The following is a 14,096-nucleotide window of genomic DNA, read 5'->3' as shown; positions in this document are numbered from 1 at the left end:
ACGTTAAATGAATTATGATGCTAGAGTACAATGCAACGAAAGAAAATTTAAAAGGATGGAATATTTTAATATCTAAAGAGAATTCACTTAGATAAATTTTAAAAACAAATGGTGTTGCATAAAATAACTAAATGCAGTATAAACAAAATAAAAAATGGGTTGTTAATAAAAAAATAAGACTGTGTGTGTGTATGTGTATTGCTCACATCATTATTAAAGATCAAGAGCTATTGAAAGCAACCAAAAAAGAATCACAACATATTTATAATCATTTAAGATAGATTGAGAATGATAGGAAGATTCACTCCTTAAAAACATAAAATGTACAACCTACAGTTAATACTGTCATACTAATACAGGACAGTTAAGAGAGTAACTTTACTCCAAAGGCCTCTCATCACATGGAGAAATATTTTTCCTTTCTTCTTCCATTCTTTCTTTTATTTTTATTGTTATCTGTATGAGACTATGAATGTTAGTTGCATCTTTGTGGGAATCATTTCACAATACATGTAAACCAATCCATATATACGCCCTAAACTGACATAGGAATGTATGTCAAATATTTCTCATTAAACTGGAAGAAAATAAATACACAAAATTTAAATAATTTAAATTATTCTATTTTGTTATATTCAAATATCTTCAGAATGTTTTAAAATGTAATGTTCATACTTGATAGATAAATAAAACTAGATTATATGATCTATTTTTAAAATTTTTAAATGTTTTCATTTAAAAGTACAGGAAAATAGGAAAAATATTCAGTCCCCTGATTGACTAGTAGAACAATATAAAGTTAGTATGACAAGTAGTTCATTCATCCTTTCATAGCTCATACAGTTACATTTTAATAACCTTGAGCCAGAGTTAAACTTACAATTTGAAATCAGTTAACTGGTTTTATATGTGATTGGGGGCATTCCTGTAATAATCATGCATTTCTTACAGAAATAGAAAACAATTGGGTAAATGTTCCTGAAGTTTGGATCAGTGTTAAGACTCTACTATTTACTAAGTTATTAAGTATTTGTATTACATAAGTATTTACTGTGAATTTCCTATTCCTATATTTTAAAGAGAATTTGACTAATTATGAGTGTACAATGGATTGTTTTCCAAATTTTCCAAACTTTATAAATATTTGCTATTTTTTTATAAAGATAAATTGTATTTGAGATTCATCCACACTGATGGTTGCAGCTCTATTTTTTCATTTATCCATTTTTTCAATTCTATAAAATGAGTAAGTCATAACATATTTACCCATTGAATTAGGGTGTATTTATTGAATATTCCTTCGTATTCCAGTTTATTTTTAGCAATAGTATTATTATTGACATATTGACATTCTGTACATCCCCTGTTGTATATGTGTGAAAATATATAAATATATATCACTGATTGAATATACATACACACATATAACATAAATATCACTGATTTATGTATAAATTAAAATATATATTCTATACATACATATATATATATATCAACAATTTACTAAAATATAGCTTAATAAGTTACAATATCTGGTTTGGCACATCCTTCAACATATTCTACTTCATAAATATCTTGGCTATAAATTGGTACTTGCTCTTTATGAAATTAAAATCCAACTTCTCAAGATCCAATGAAAATTCTGTCAGAATTTTTATTTGAATGTATCTGAAAGTAACTCTGGCATAGATTCTAGTGTTCATGCTGTGAGGATTTGGGGTAGATTTCTGGAAACCCTTGTTTCCTGCTATATTGTTTAGAATAGGGAGGAATATGTTCACTCCTTTGAATGATATCACCAAATTTCCATCCAAAATAATTTTACATATCTCAACACCATCAGCAGTACAAAAGTTTCCATTATTACAATAATCTGAATTTAAAATGGTATCTCACATAGATTTATTGGAATTTCCTTGACCCAATTGTCTATCAGAGCATTGCCTAGGTATGTCTCTTTTATGAAATGTCTGATCATAAGTTTTGCCCAAGTTTGTTTAAATTTCAATAAGATTATTTGCTTTTTTTGTTTTTAATAATTGAATTTTGTTTTATGTTCTGAATAGTTTATTAGTTGCATTTCTCTATGGCTTCTAATTTTACTTTGTTTCATGATGTACTTTGCTAGTCAAACAGTTAGTATTAATTATTCGAAATCTTTATTGTTCTCCTGTGGTTTGCACTTTCTGTGTCTTAAGAAATGTTTCCCTAATTAAAACTATTTTTTTTACAGATTTCAAAATTTTTTCTTAATTTTTCTAAGAAAAAAAAATGCCTGTAAGCCTTTGTATATAATATGAACTAGAAACCCATATTTCTTCTAGCTGGTAAATAATTATCACAGAATTATTGATGTTCTTTTATTTAGTTGAAATATTAGTCCAATAATTTATTAATTTCCATATATGTGTGCGGAAGTTTCTTATTCTTATTCAAAAATTAATCTGCCTATTGGTGTAACTTTATACCAAGTCTTCATATATGTGTAGGTAAGTATCAGCCTACCTTCCCATGACCCAGTCCTATAAACTTGTCCAGTTATTTGTTATCTAATTGCTAGATATCAAACTCACAAATTCTTATTTTATTAACCCCAAAGATAAGATAAAATTCTTACCTTATTAACCTCATCAGTTAATACCTTAGTTTATTCATTACTTGTCATTTAACGGAGACTTGGATAAAAGAAAGTAAAAACAAGTAGAGGTGGCATATAATCATATTTAAATAGAAGTGCATAGGTTGTTTAATCTGTTATTAAGCAATGTATTAGAAACAACATATTACATCATGATATATAATTTTAAAGCATAGTTTTAGTGGGAAAGATATTATATCATGTGGCAATATATTTAAATGTCCATTTTGGATATTTAAATTTTTAAACAACTTATTTTAATATTACTACAGCAATATTATCTAAAACTCAGAGTACACCATAATTATTTATTTAGCATATATTTATAAAAAGTAGAATTGATGTTTCAAAAGTTTGAATATTTTTCAATGTTTTTGCTATACTGTAAGCTGGCATTTTAAATATACATCAGATATTTAAATTACTGAAAGGATTTCCTAACTCACTGCTCTACTTAACATCTGGTCGCCATGTAGCTCATAATATTCTCCACATAATTTCCAGAAATATTTTTTTAGAATATATGTGAGGACATGTCATAATCCTTCTTAAAACTGACAATACCTCTTTACCATATTTTATATAAAATCCAAGCCCATTTCCATGACCTACAATGACATACTTGACTTTGTAATCATTGCTTGGGTTTTCTTCCCTTGCTAACAAGTTGCTTGTGTGTGTGTGTTTTTTTAATACCGTTCATTATCACATGCTTTTTTTCCCATGTATAGAACACTCATTCCCCAAAATTTCATGTGAATACGTCTTTCTTATAATTTAAGTCTCAGTTCAAAACAAACATAAAGTTACTTTGGTCACTCTACAAAATTAGCTCCTTCCATAATTTTTCATGACATTATTTTATTCCACATTTATTCATAGCATTTATTCACACTGAAATTATTTTCTTACATATATGATTATTATTTTCCTCCTCCAATAATAGAGTAAGGTCTTTATTTATTGATGTAGTCTGGTGTGTAAAGTTAAATATGGTCAATATTAAAAAAATGTATATTTCAATGAATTAAGATGTAAAATTGCCCATCCAAAAAAAAGTTGTGAAGATAATATTTTTCTTGCACACAGTGTGCCACAAGGAAATAAAAATTAATAATAAAATAAACAAGCAAACAATATGTATAACAGCAGGCAAACTGGCATTGACAACTGACCATAAATGGTTGACCTTTGAACCACATGGGTTTAAACTGCTCGGATCCACTTCTATGTTAATTTTTTTCAGTAAATGTTGGAAAAATTCTTGGAGATTTTCAACATTTTAGTGTTTTTCTTTTCTCTAACTTACATTATTGTAAGAATACAGTACATAATACATATAACATACAAAATATGTGTTAATCATCTGTTTATGTTATTGGTAAGGTTTCTCATCAACAGCAGGCTATTAGTAGTTAAGTTTTGGGAAGCCAGAAAATATACTCAGATTTTCATTTTCAAGAGCATCGATTCCCCTAACCCCTTGTTGTTCAAGGGTGAACTGCACTTGGGTGGAGGAGATGTTGGCATTAAGAACTGGCCAGAACACTTCTACCCCTATATCTGATAAAGAGGATGCAATACATGAACAATGAAAAGAAAGATGTTGATAGATTTTACACAGTAGGTAACACATGCTCCTGGAAAAAACAACAAGAACAGCATTAATATTTAGAAAACTAAGAATAGATTCAAGAGCTGTTCATATCGAAGATACAGATACAGTCAAGAAAATTAGGATAAGAATAACTCAGTTCATTTAATCACAAGTGTGCTACCACAGTGAAAGAATACCCATTCATCAATGGCAATTCCTCTTTATGAAAGAATAACAGATACTGTACCGAAATTTCATATGAATTAACAAATTCTGAGATGAGCAGAGACAGTGATGTTGATACACAGCCATTTAATTTATTTTAGAATTAGTATGTGGGAAAAAAATAATTTTAAATATAAAAGCTGTAATCAAGATACAAATTCTTATGCATATATCACCTTATAGCATATGTATGATATACACTATACACACATAATTATATGCATATAATTAATATACATATATAGTATGTATGTATATGTATACATTTATTTCATCCATGGAAAAATCTCTAGTAAGATAAACTATATCCACATCTACATCAATTACCCCATAGTCTCAAAACACTAAAAAAATTCATGGGGCTGTAAGATAAAATATTAGCAGTGGTTTTTTGTTGTGTTTTGACATTACAGAGGATAACTTTAAAGGATTTATATATTTTCATTGCTCTTACCATATTCTTTATAACTTGTGTTTGTTTTATAATATTAAATATCAACTTAGAACTCATCCGTGATTTAGTATAACATGAAATAAAATCCAAACTTTAAAGCTATTTTTGTTTTAGCATACGTTTTGCATTGACATATTTTGCTAAGATAACAAAACATTGTGTATAGTAAGCTTTTAAAAGCAGAGAGAAATGCTTTTAAAATGTCATTTTATTAAGATTAGATAGGAATAAAAATCAAGTACAATTAAACTAAACATCCATACTGATCCTGACTGGGATGAATATGAATTTGTCTAACATTTTACACTGTAGATTGCCATAGACACTAAGTAGAAGATTTATTTATGTCCTCAACACTTTTTTTAACAGGTACTGACCCTATGACACCAACTAGACTGACAAAGGAGCAAAGAAGGTAAAAATTCTCTGCCCTTAGATGGCATACGGTGGATTCAGAAAAGGGGACTGTATAATTGCACAGTGTAGGGAAATACAATCACACAAACTATAACTATTATGATACACGTGATAAGAAGACATCCCAATTGCTATGTATGTGTTGTTGGTGGTGGTAGGAACAAACCCAGTATTTGGAAGTGATATTTAATGTGCAACTTGAAACCTATTAAGGAATTAAATGTTAATATGTGCCTGGAATAACTGACATTGCAAAAAGAAAATGAGAGAGAGAAAGGTGATGGCTACATGACAGACAGAGGTGGAGACAATAATAAACTCACAGTTATTCTGAAAAATTAGCAACACTTGTCTTCTTTCTTAGTGATGATGGAACAGAAATATCTGTTTCTCCACACTCTTTCTGTCTTAATGGATGTACAATGAATATATGTAGAAAAGTAGAATTGTTATATATTTTTGTGCTTCCAGCCTTGTACTTATCAAACATGTTTATGATATCCCACCATCATATTTTTAAAAATAGTTTTGAGAGATATACTATCAAAATTTTGAGGTAGAAACTTGGAATTATGTGACCTGAGATTGAAAAGTCTAAGAAAAACAGGGTATCTGGACAATTTTACTGTACAAATATTACTCACAATATATATATAATTGATAAATGAGCTAAGCTATGCAAAATATAGCCAATATTATAAATTCGTACCTAAGATAATAATTTCAGTGTAATCCTTTTCAGCATTACTTAAAATACATTCATTATAAATTGAATAAATATCAAATGATGAACAAAACATACTAGGTTAGAAAATTTATCAGACCTACTTATGAAAACATTGGAAAGTCAGTAATTTAGCCTTACTTTTAACTATTTTAAGAAAATAAATATGTGTAGATCAACACTAATGAATACAACTTTTCTTTTTTAAGCATCAGAACCTATCTTGAATGGCAAATGGCCAAATCAGTTATTGTAGAGTAAGGGGCTTTCCTCTATTGCTCAAGGCATGTTTGGTGCCTGCTACCTTGAAAATACTCCCTTATACACATTATATGGGAAAAAGAGAAAAACAAGGCTATATTTCAGAGCAGTTTACATTCACAATGACATACACAGAACACCTTGGTGACTCAGATTTTCTCCTTAGTTGGCGTAACTGTAAGGTACTAGAGCCTTGAAAAAAATACCCAAATTAAAAACTACTGTGCATTAATAAAGCACCTGCTTTTATTACCCTGAAACCGCAGTGTTCTTCAGATAATAGTAATTTTCAGAATACTTTGAGTTGCCTTTCCCAACTTGCTTCAAATATATATAAACATCATAATAACCAACATTTCTTCTAATTTATAATACACAGTCTAAAACATTTAAAAACAAAAAATCTACTTCCAGTTTATAGTCCTGCATGTAAGGAGCTTGGAAATCTACATGCCAGCTGAACAATACGAACAGCTGAACAAACTGAAAAATCAGCAACAGTCCTTGGATCCCTGAGAGGAGGACATGATGGACAGTGGCCTTCAAGTCTGGAGAGACAGAGAGGTAAATGAATACAGGCAGAGTTACGACTTACCAGAGCAGAGACTCACAAGCAGACACGGCCTCAGACACCAGCACCTGGAAAACCCAATTCCAGTATTGCAGTATTATAATTCTCAAGACAGTAATAAATACACATACTTATTTGTTTAGTTGTTCTACAAAAATAGAAATAATATCTAATATCCTATGTATAGCTAAAATATCTTATGAGATGTTTTGAAAGATGAACTTAACAAATGATGGCCGAACAGATCCTTTTAGCTATGGAACAACTGATGATAAGTACAATGAAATTTATAAGGTAATAAATTAATTTTATATTAATTTCTACTCCATTTTTCCAAGTATGGTCTCTTAGAACTTCTGTCCTCAACTTTATTAGTATATTTATGTGTCCATAAACTAAAAATTTTACTCCTCTAGCCCATCCCGGTGTTCTTCCAAGTAATGACATCTATAACAACTTCTCTGATCATATAACATGTTGTTTAAAACTCTTCAAACCCTATCACCTTCCAGTAAGGAAAAAACTTTTAAACATGACATTAAACATACTTCTTGATGAATGAGGTACCAACTGTACTTTATTAATAATCTCTTTTATATCCATTATATATACCAAAATTAAATTGATTTATATATTAATTTTGCTTCATTTAATAAAGAATACAATTATTTAATGATCTAATTAAATATTCAAGTGATTAAATATTTAATTTACATATATAATTTGATAAAATATTAAAATTTAGCTTTATTTCTCATACGATATATTTCACAGAACATTCAGATACACATATATCACCTTAGATAGGCATTATCTCAGAGCTTCACATAGTACTTTAGATATGTTTTCATTTTTGTTTGATTATGTAGGATTATGGTCTTTTTGTGACCCATTATTATCATTTTATATCACATCTACACAATGTCTGTATCAGCAATGTTATAATATTACTGGCTCAGACTGTGTTCCAGTTCTTGTAAAGTGCCAAGTGTTTCCACATGTTATTCTGTAAATCCAAAACTTTTAATTTTGACTACTTGAATTGAACTTTTCTATATTGTGATGGTTAATTTTATGTGTCTATTTGACTGGGCTAAGGGATGTCCAGATAGCAGGTAAAGCATTATTTCTGGGTGTTTCAGTGAGGGTGTTTCTGGAAGAGATAAGCACTTATTCAATAAACTGAATGAAGAGATCGTCCCTCATCAATGTTTGCAGGCATTGTCCAATCCTTTGGCGTCCCAGGAGAAGGGCAATCCTTTCACTCTTTTGAGCTGGGACTTTAATCTTTCCCTGTCCTCAGGCAGTGAAGCTCCTGGTTCTCAGATCTGTAGATTCTAGCACATAAACCAGCAGCTTGCTGGTTCTCAAGGCTCAGAGCTGGACTGGGAGTTACACCAGGGGCTCCCGTGGTTCTCAGACTTTTGGACAAGGAATTACATCACCAGGTTTCCTGGATCTCCAGCTTGCAGACAGCAGATAGTAGGACTTCTCAGCTTCCATAACTGTACGAGCCAAGTCCTGTAATAAACCTCCCCATATGTATCTATATATATCCTGTTGGTTCTGTTTCTCTGGAGAACTCTTATTAATACATGTATTATTTAAGCACTTTATATTTACATTTAGTTTTCAGTTTATTGATTCTGGGCTGCTAATGCCATATTTAAATATTCTCTTGAATCCTGGTGTTATCCTTTTGTTCTCACACTATCAATAAATATGGACAGTATAATTTCTGTATTTTCATAAAATGCTTTGGTTACAATATTAGGCAGCACAGAATAAAAAGGGCCTTTGGCATCACACAAAAAAAAGTCAAATAAATTCACTGTAGTAGAACCAGTGGATTTATATATATGTCCAGCATTCCTGTACCCTTTTTAGTAATTTGCTCTGTCACTGGTTTTAGGAAATTCTTAACTCATCTGTCTTAAATTATTGCTTCTGCCCCAGTGTTTCTCCCATTCTTTTCTGTGAATCAAATTACATGTATACTAAATTCATCTACTCTGTCTCATGTATCTTTTATGCTATTTTTCTTGTGTATTTTCTATCCATTTTGTTCTTTTTGCCTCAGTCTGGAAATTTTTGCTTAACTGACATCTGGTTCACAAATCCTCTTATGCTGTTTGACCAATCTTATGCCAAAATTATCTATTATGTTCTTAATAGTCATTATTATTTCAGTTCTAGAATCACATTATTTATTTATTTATTTACTGTTCTATGATTGAATTCCCCATTCATTATCTACCTTTAGGAACGTAACATATCCATTCATTTTCAAATCCATATGATAACTCTAATATGTAATTTGGTCTGGATTTCATATTTATTTTTTTACTTTTCTCTTGGTCTTCTTTATCATGTACCTAGACATTTATGTTTTAGTGTTGGATATTACTGTATGAGTCAGGGTTCTCTCTGGAAACAGAGCTAATGTGATCTATCTATCTATTATGTATCATCTATCAATTTATCTATCTAGATGGAATTATTTTAAGTAATTGATTCATGCAACTGTGGGTTGTGGGGACTGGCAAGTCCAAAATTCGTAGGGGAAGCCTGCAGACTGGAAATTCAGGTAAGAGTTGGTGTTTCAGTCTTAAGGCAGAGTTACTTCTTCTCTGGGAAACATCGGTGTTTTCTCTTAGAATCCTCAACTGATTTTATGAAATCCACCCACATTATGAGAAGAAATAAAGTTTGTTTTTAAAGTCAACTGATTCTAAATGTTAATCATATGTAAAAAAATGCCTTCTTAGTAACACACAGACTAGCATTTATACGAAAAACTGGGCACCATAGCCCAGCCAAGTTGACATAAAACATTAACCATCAGAATTTTTTATGAATTGAAAAACAATAAAGGCTTCAGTGATGCTTTGGTCCTCAACAGAGTATTAACCCTATAACTGGACAGCAAGGCATATGAAAGATCACATCATACTGACTTGAGGCAGGGTAGTGATCTTTGAGTGATTCTCTGATTCACTCTGGTTTCTTTCTCTGGTACACTGATCCTTAACATATATAAGAATAATAGCTATGAATAATGTTTTTATAATTGGGTTTCTTCTCCTTGGGAACTAATGAATTCCAATTTTTATTCAAGTGGAAAACTGATCATTCTGCTCATATCTCTGTAACTCTCTTTTCTCTTCTATGTTGGCCCCATCAAATCTGGTTACCTTAATACTAAAATTGTGGCTCTCCATCCCAGTGAAGACTGATGAGATTTCTTCCAACTTCTCTGCTTCTAGGTGTTGCCACTCAGGTTTTCAGCTTCTTACTCCATACGAAGAAAAGGAGAAAACTGATAAAATATTGGCTCATTCTCTTTTGGTGCTTTCTGTTTAGGATCTTGTAACATGAAGTCTTGATTGCTGTATCAGCTTTCCAATGGACTTACTATTCAATAAACTTCTTCTCTTTCTTAGCCTTCTTCTCCCTCTTCTCCTTCTCTTTCCTTTCTGTCTTCTTCTTTTGGCTTCTCCTTATTATTATTTTATCTGGCTTTTCCACATGCCTTCAGTAGGACTTTTTGGTCTAGCAGTTACTCCATCTAGCTGGGATTGGAAGACTCTACTAGTTTTATTGCCACCAAAATTAAAATCAGGAACCATTTCAAGAAGAATCAAATGGTCAATAGTTCAAATGAAGTCAAAATGTTAACAAGCTCACTGAAGAGCACTGATTAAATTATGTGTCAAAGTCACTGTCTTTAGTCAAAATTGGTTATTTCTGTATGAAGTGTTTTGGGGCAAATCAATGTCAGAGAATGTTTTTGAATATCTGATAGTGACTCTAATAATGTCTGGAATGTATCATGCATTCTAGTGACTGAATGAAAGAAAGCACATGCAGAGAATGAAGGTCAGTATTGCGGGTATAATTACAAAAGAAGCATCTTTTCTTCTGTTCTTCACTTATTTCTCTCTCGGGCTTCAAAAGTAACCAAGTCTAATAAATAAGTTTGGAAAGAAAAATAAGCATAAGCTAACAAACTACACTGAATGTTACCTGAATACAATAATTGTAAGACAATATTGAATATGCAAGTACCCTGATTTGTGGATATGTTAAAATGTGAAGTAATGTGGGTCTCAGAATTAAAAAAAAAAAGGGGTTTTTTATTATTTAAGCACTTTAAGCTTCATCTAGTTTCAAGGCCTTATTTAATCTTTGATTCCAACTTGTTCTTTGGTCTTATTTTGCAATGTTTCAGAAACTGAACAAATAAAAGTGGTGCTATTTATTTGATCTTCTTTCAAATCCCAATAGCTGTGTCAAGGATTATATGCTTTGAACCAATTATAGACAAAAAGCCAAAAGTTTAGATTTGTGTCTCAAAGTTCTTTCTGTCCTGGAGCAAAAGAGGAAATGAGAAAAAACAAAGAAAGAGTAACAGGGCTCATACGCCTATTAGGATTGTCTGTTGGTCTGCAAGTGCTGCATTCATTTTGAAGATAATAAAATGTGCTATATGAAATTAAATTGATTTCAAGTTACAGAAAGGAAGTAATAGGCAGTATATTGCTTAAGATTTATGAAGTATGAAAACTATCTGAAATTGTAAAACATAATATTTCTAAAATATTAGCATATATAGAATGTAAATTAAAAACCATTGCTCTTTTCTGATTCAGTTTTGAAACTGAGCTAAAGCAGTAGTTTTTAAATCCCAGAATGAATTCAAGAAAACTACCTTGTTTGGGGCATGGAACATTTTTTATAGATGCTATTTATCCTGTTACCTAAGAAACCACTAGCATCTATCACATTACTACAGGACCTGTATTCCTTTTTAAAGAATTCACATTTAGCCTTCTGTACCCCCAAACTATGTTATTGCTACCCCAGGGATTGTTGCTTAGATACTATGAATGCTTCTTATAAATTTCCTCTATAATAAATTGTCTAAATAACAACAAATGCCAAAAGCTCTTTGTCGCTCATGTTCAGTGTTGTTTAGCCAGATTCCTTAGGCTGTTGATACCATTCTACTGTAATCTATTCAGCTGGAATGATCTTTTTGAATTTACAAGCCATCAAGGGACATGAATCATACTAAACTCTGGCATATGCCACATTTCTAAATGTAATAGTCCTTAATCTTTTCATGGCTCTAAACCAGTCAGCACTTACCAGCATGGTGTTTTTACCCATACCTTTCTCTGAAAATACTGATTTAGTGGAATATTTGCCAAGCCCTCTTCCCTCTCACATTGATCATCTTCTTGGAACCTCTAACCATATAGTATGTAGAAAAATGTCTTTAGTTATAAAAATGTCCCTGAGTTAAAAGGAAATGATACAAGTTCTCTGAATTGTTATCTGTTTATTATATATTTCATAAATTTGTTCCTAAACTGAAAACTTGAATACAGTAACTGTTCACTAAACTTTCATAGAATAAATGATTAAATAGTCCATCTTCAACAGACTCTAGATGACCATCATATGTTTTGCTTATTAGTCATACCAGGTGTGAGGAGATCAAGAAATTGGTAACTGATGAATGAAAGGGGAAAACACGTGCTACAAAAACATAGGTGAAACACAATAAAAAATATTTTGCCTTTAAAATTCATACATTAAAAATACAATTTTGAAATTCTATATCTGTGTCTGAATTGTGTTTAGTTTCTATTTTGTATTTCTGTGCTTTTAAACTCCTAAACCACTGTTTGATATGCAAAAGGGCTTTGATTTTGAGAAATTCATAAAATAAATAAGAAAACTTGTTTCTTGTCTCATCTAAGATTTTATGATGGACTTTTATATGATATATATTTAAGATATCATTTATGTTTCTGAAGATATTCATGATGGCGAGTCATCTTTGTTTTAAGTAATTAAGTTGAAATGAGCTATCAGTAAATTCACAAAGAAAAATAGTCTTTAGGTATGGCTTTTAAGAATGCTATTGGATTCTTCATTTCTCTTCATGCTAAAATATAAACATCAAGTTTTTCATTGATACTCTTATACAGGTAGTAGGAATAGCAGGACACCCATGTAATTTCAGCTTTTAATTAATGTGAAAGAACAGCAGATTCTGAAACATATGACCAACAAAAATACTTAAATAAATAATGGGAAAGAGATCAGATGATTTGCTAAATGTGATCCAGTAGAGCTAAGTTTGGTTAATCAGTGATTTATTTTGTCTAATATACTTTGAGTTTCCCTTAGAATTGTTTTAGGACATTTGAGGAAAATTAGAAAAATAGTGGAAATAAACTATTGTCAGTGTAACTGATATAAATATTATCTAATGACCCAGCACAAAAATTCAACAATTCAGGAGAGACTCAAATGTGCATAAGTTGAAAGATAATTAACTCTGAAACAGGATTTTTCTTTTCATTTGGCATGGATATCATTTCCATCTCACACTCTGGGGTAAGGTTATCCTGTGAAGGACACTTTCCTCCTGAGTGCTTTATTCTAGAGCAAGAAGTGCTTTTCCCATCCATTAGAAAGTATGTTTCATTTTACCATTTGAATTAATCAAGAAAAAGTTACTCTCAGTTTATAATTTACATAATAGTATTGATGCCTAGGCAAGGCATCAATTTGTCTTTATCTTTGTCATTATTTGTTCATATTCCATTTTTACACTTTTTTAATTAGTCTGCAGAAGTTCTGAGGAACACAAATCTCTTATAAATCATTGCTCTAAAGCAGTATTTTTTTGTTTATTTTGTGGTTACTTTATTCATGGGAGCTTACTTTCATTGCCTTTATGAATGTTTGTTTCTAAATCCTTTGTTAGGACATTTAGTTTGCTATGACACTGAATGACTAATAATGCAGCCTTTCTAAACTTATGGGTAACTAAATTGCATTCATTTTTTTAATCTAAATTAAATATGTATACATACAGTATTTTATACTTCTTCATAATTTGTTGCTTTTTCATTTCTGCTTCTAATATGTACTAATGAATATTTTGAAAAATCTTTACTTTTATCCTCAAAAGAAAATGAGATGAAAAATTGAGTCTGGGAAAATACACAGCACTGGAAAACTTTAAATATAATGGAATAAATGCTACAAAGATAATCATCAGATCTAGTATCAGTGAATAAAACTAACTTCAGTTCAACTCTAAATATTTTGTGCTATTAAATTCATTGCACGTTCTTCATCTAATGTATGGTATATGACGCTGTTTAGTGGTATTCTGAATGAATAATG

Source organism: Manis javanica, chromosome 1, assembly GCF_040802235.1.
Source record: "Manis javanica isolate MJ-LG chromosome 1, MJ_LKY, whole genome shotgun sequence".
NCBI classification, from domain to species: domain Eukaryota; kingdom Metazoa; phylum Chordata; class Mammalia; order Pholidota; family Manidae; genus Manis; species Manis javanica.
The sequence above is the reverse complement of the archived record's forward strand: the minus strand, read 5'-3'. Positions refer to the sequence as shown.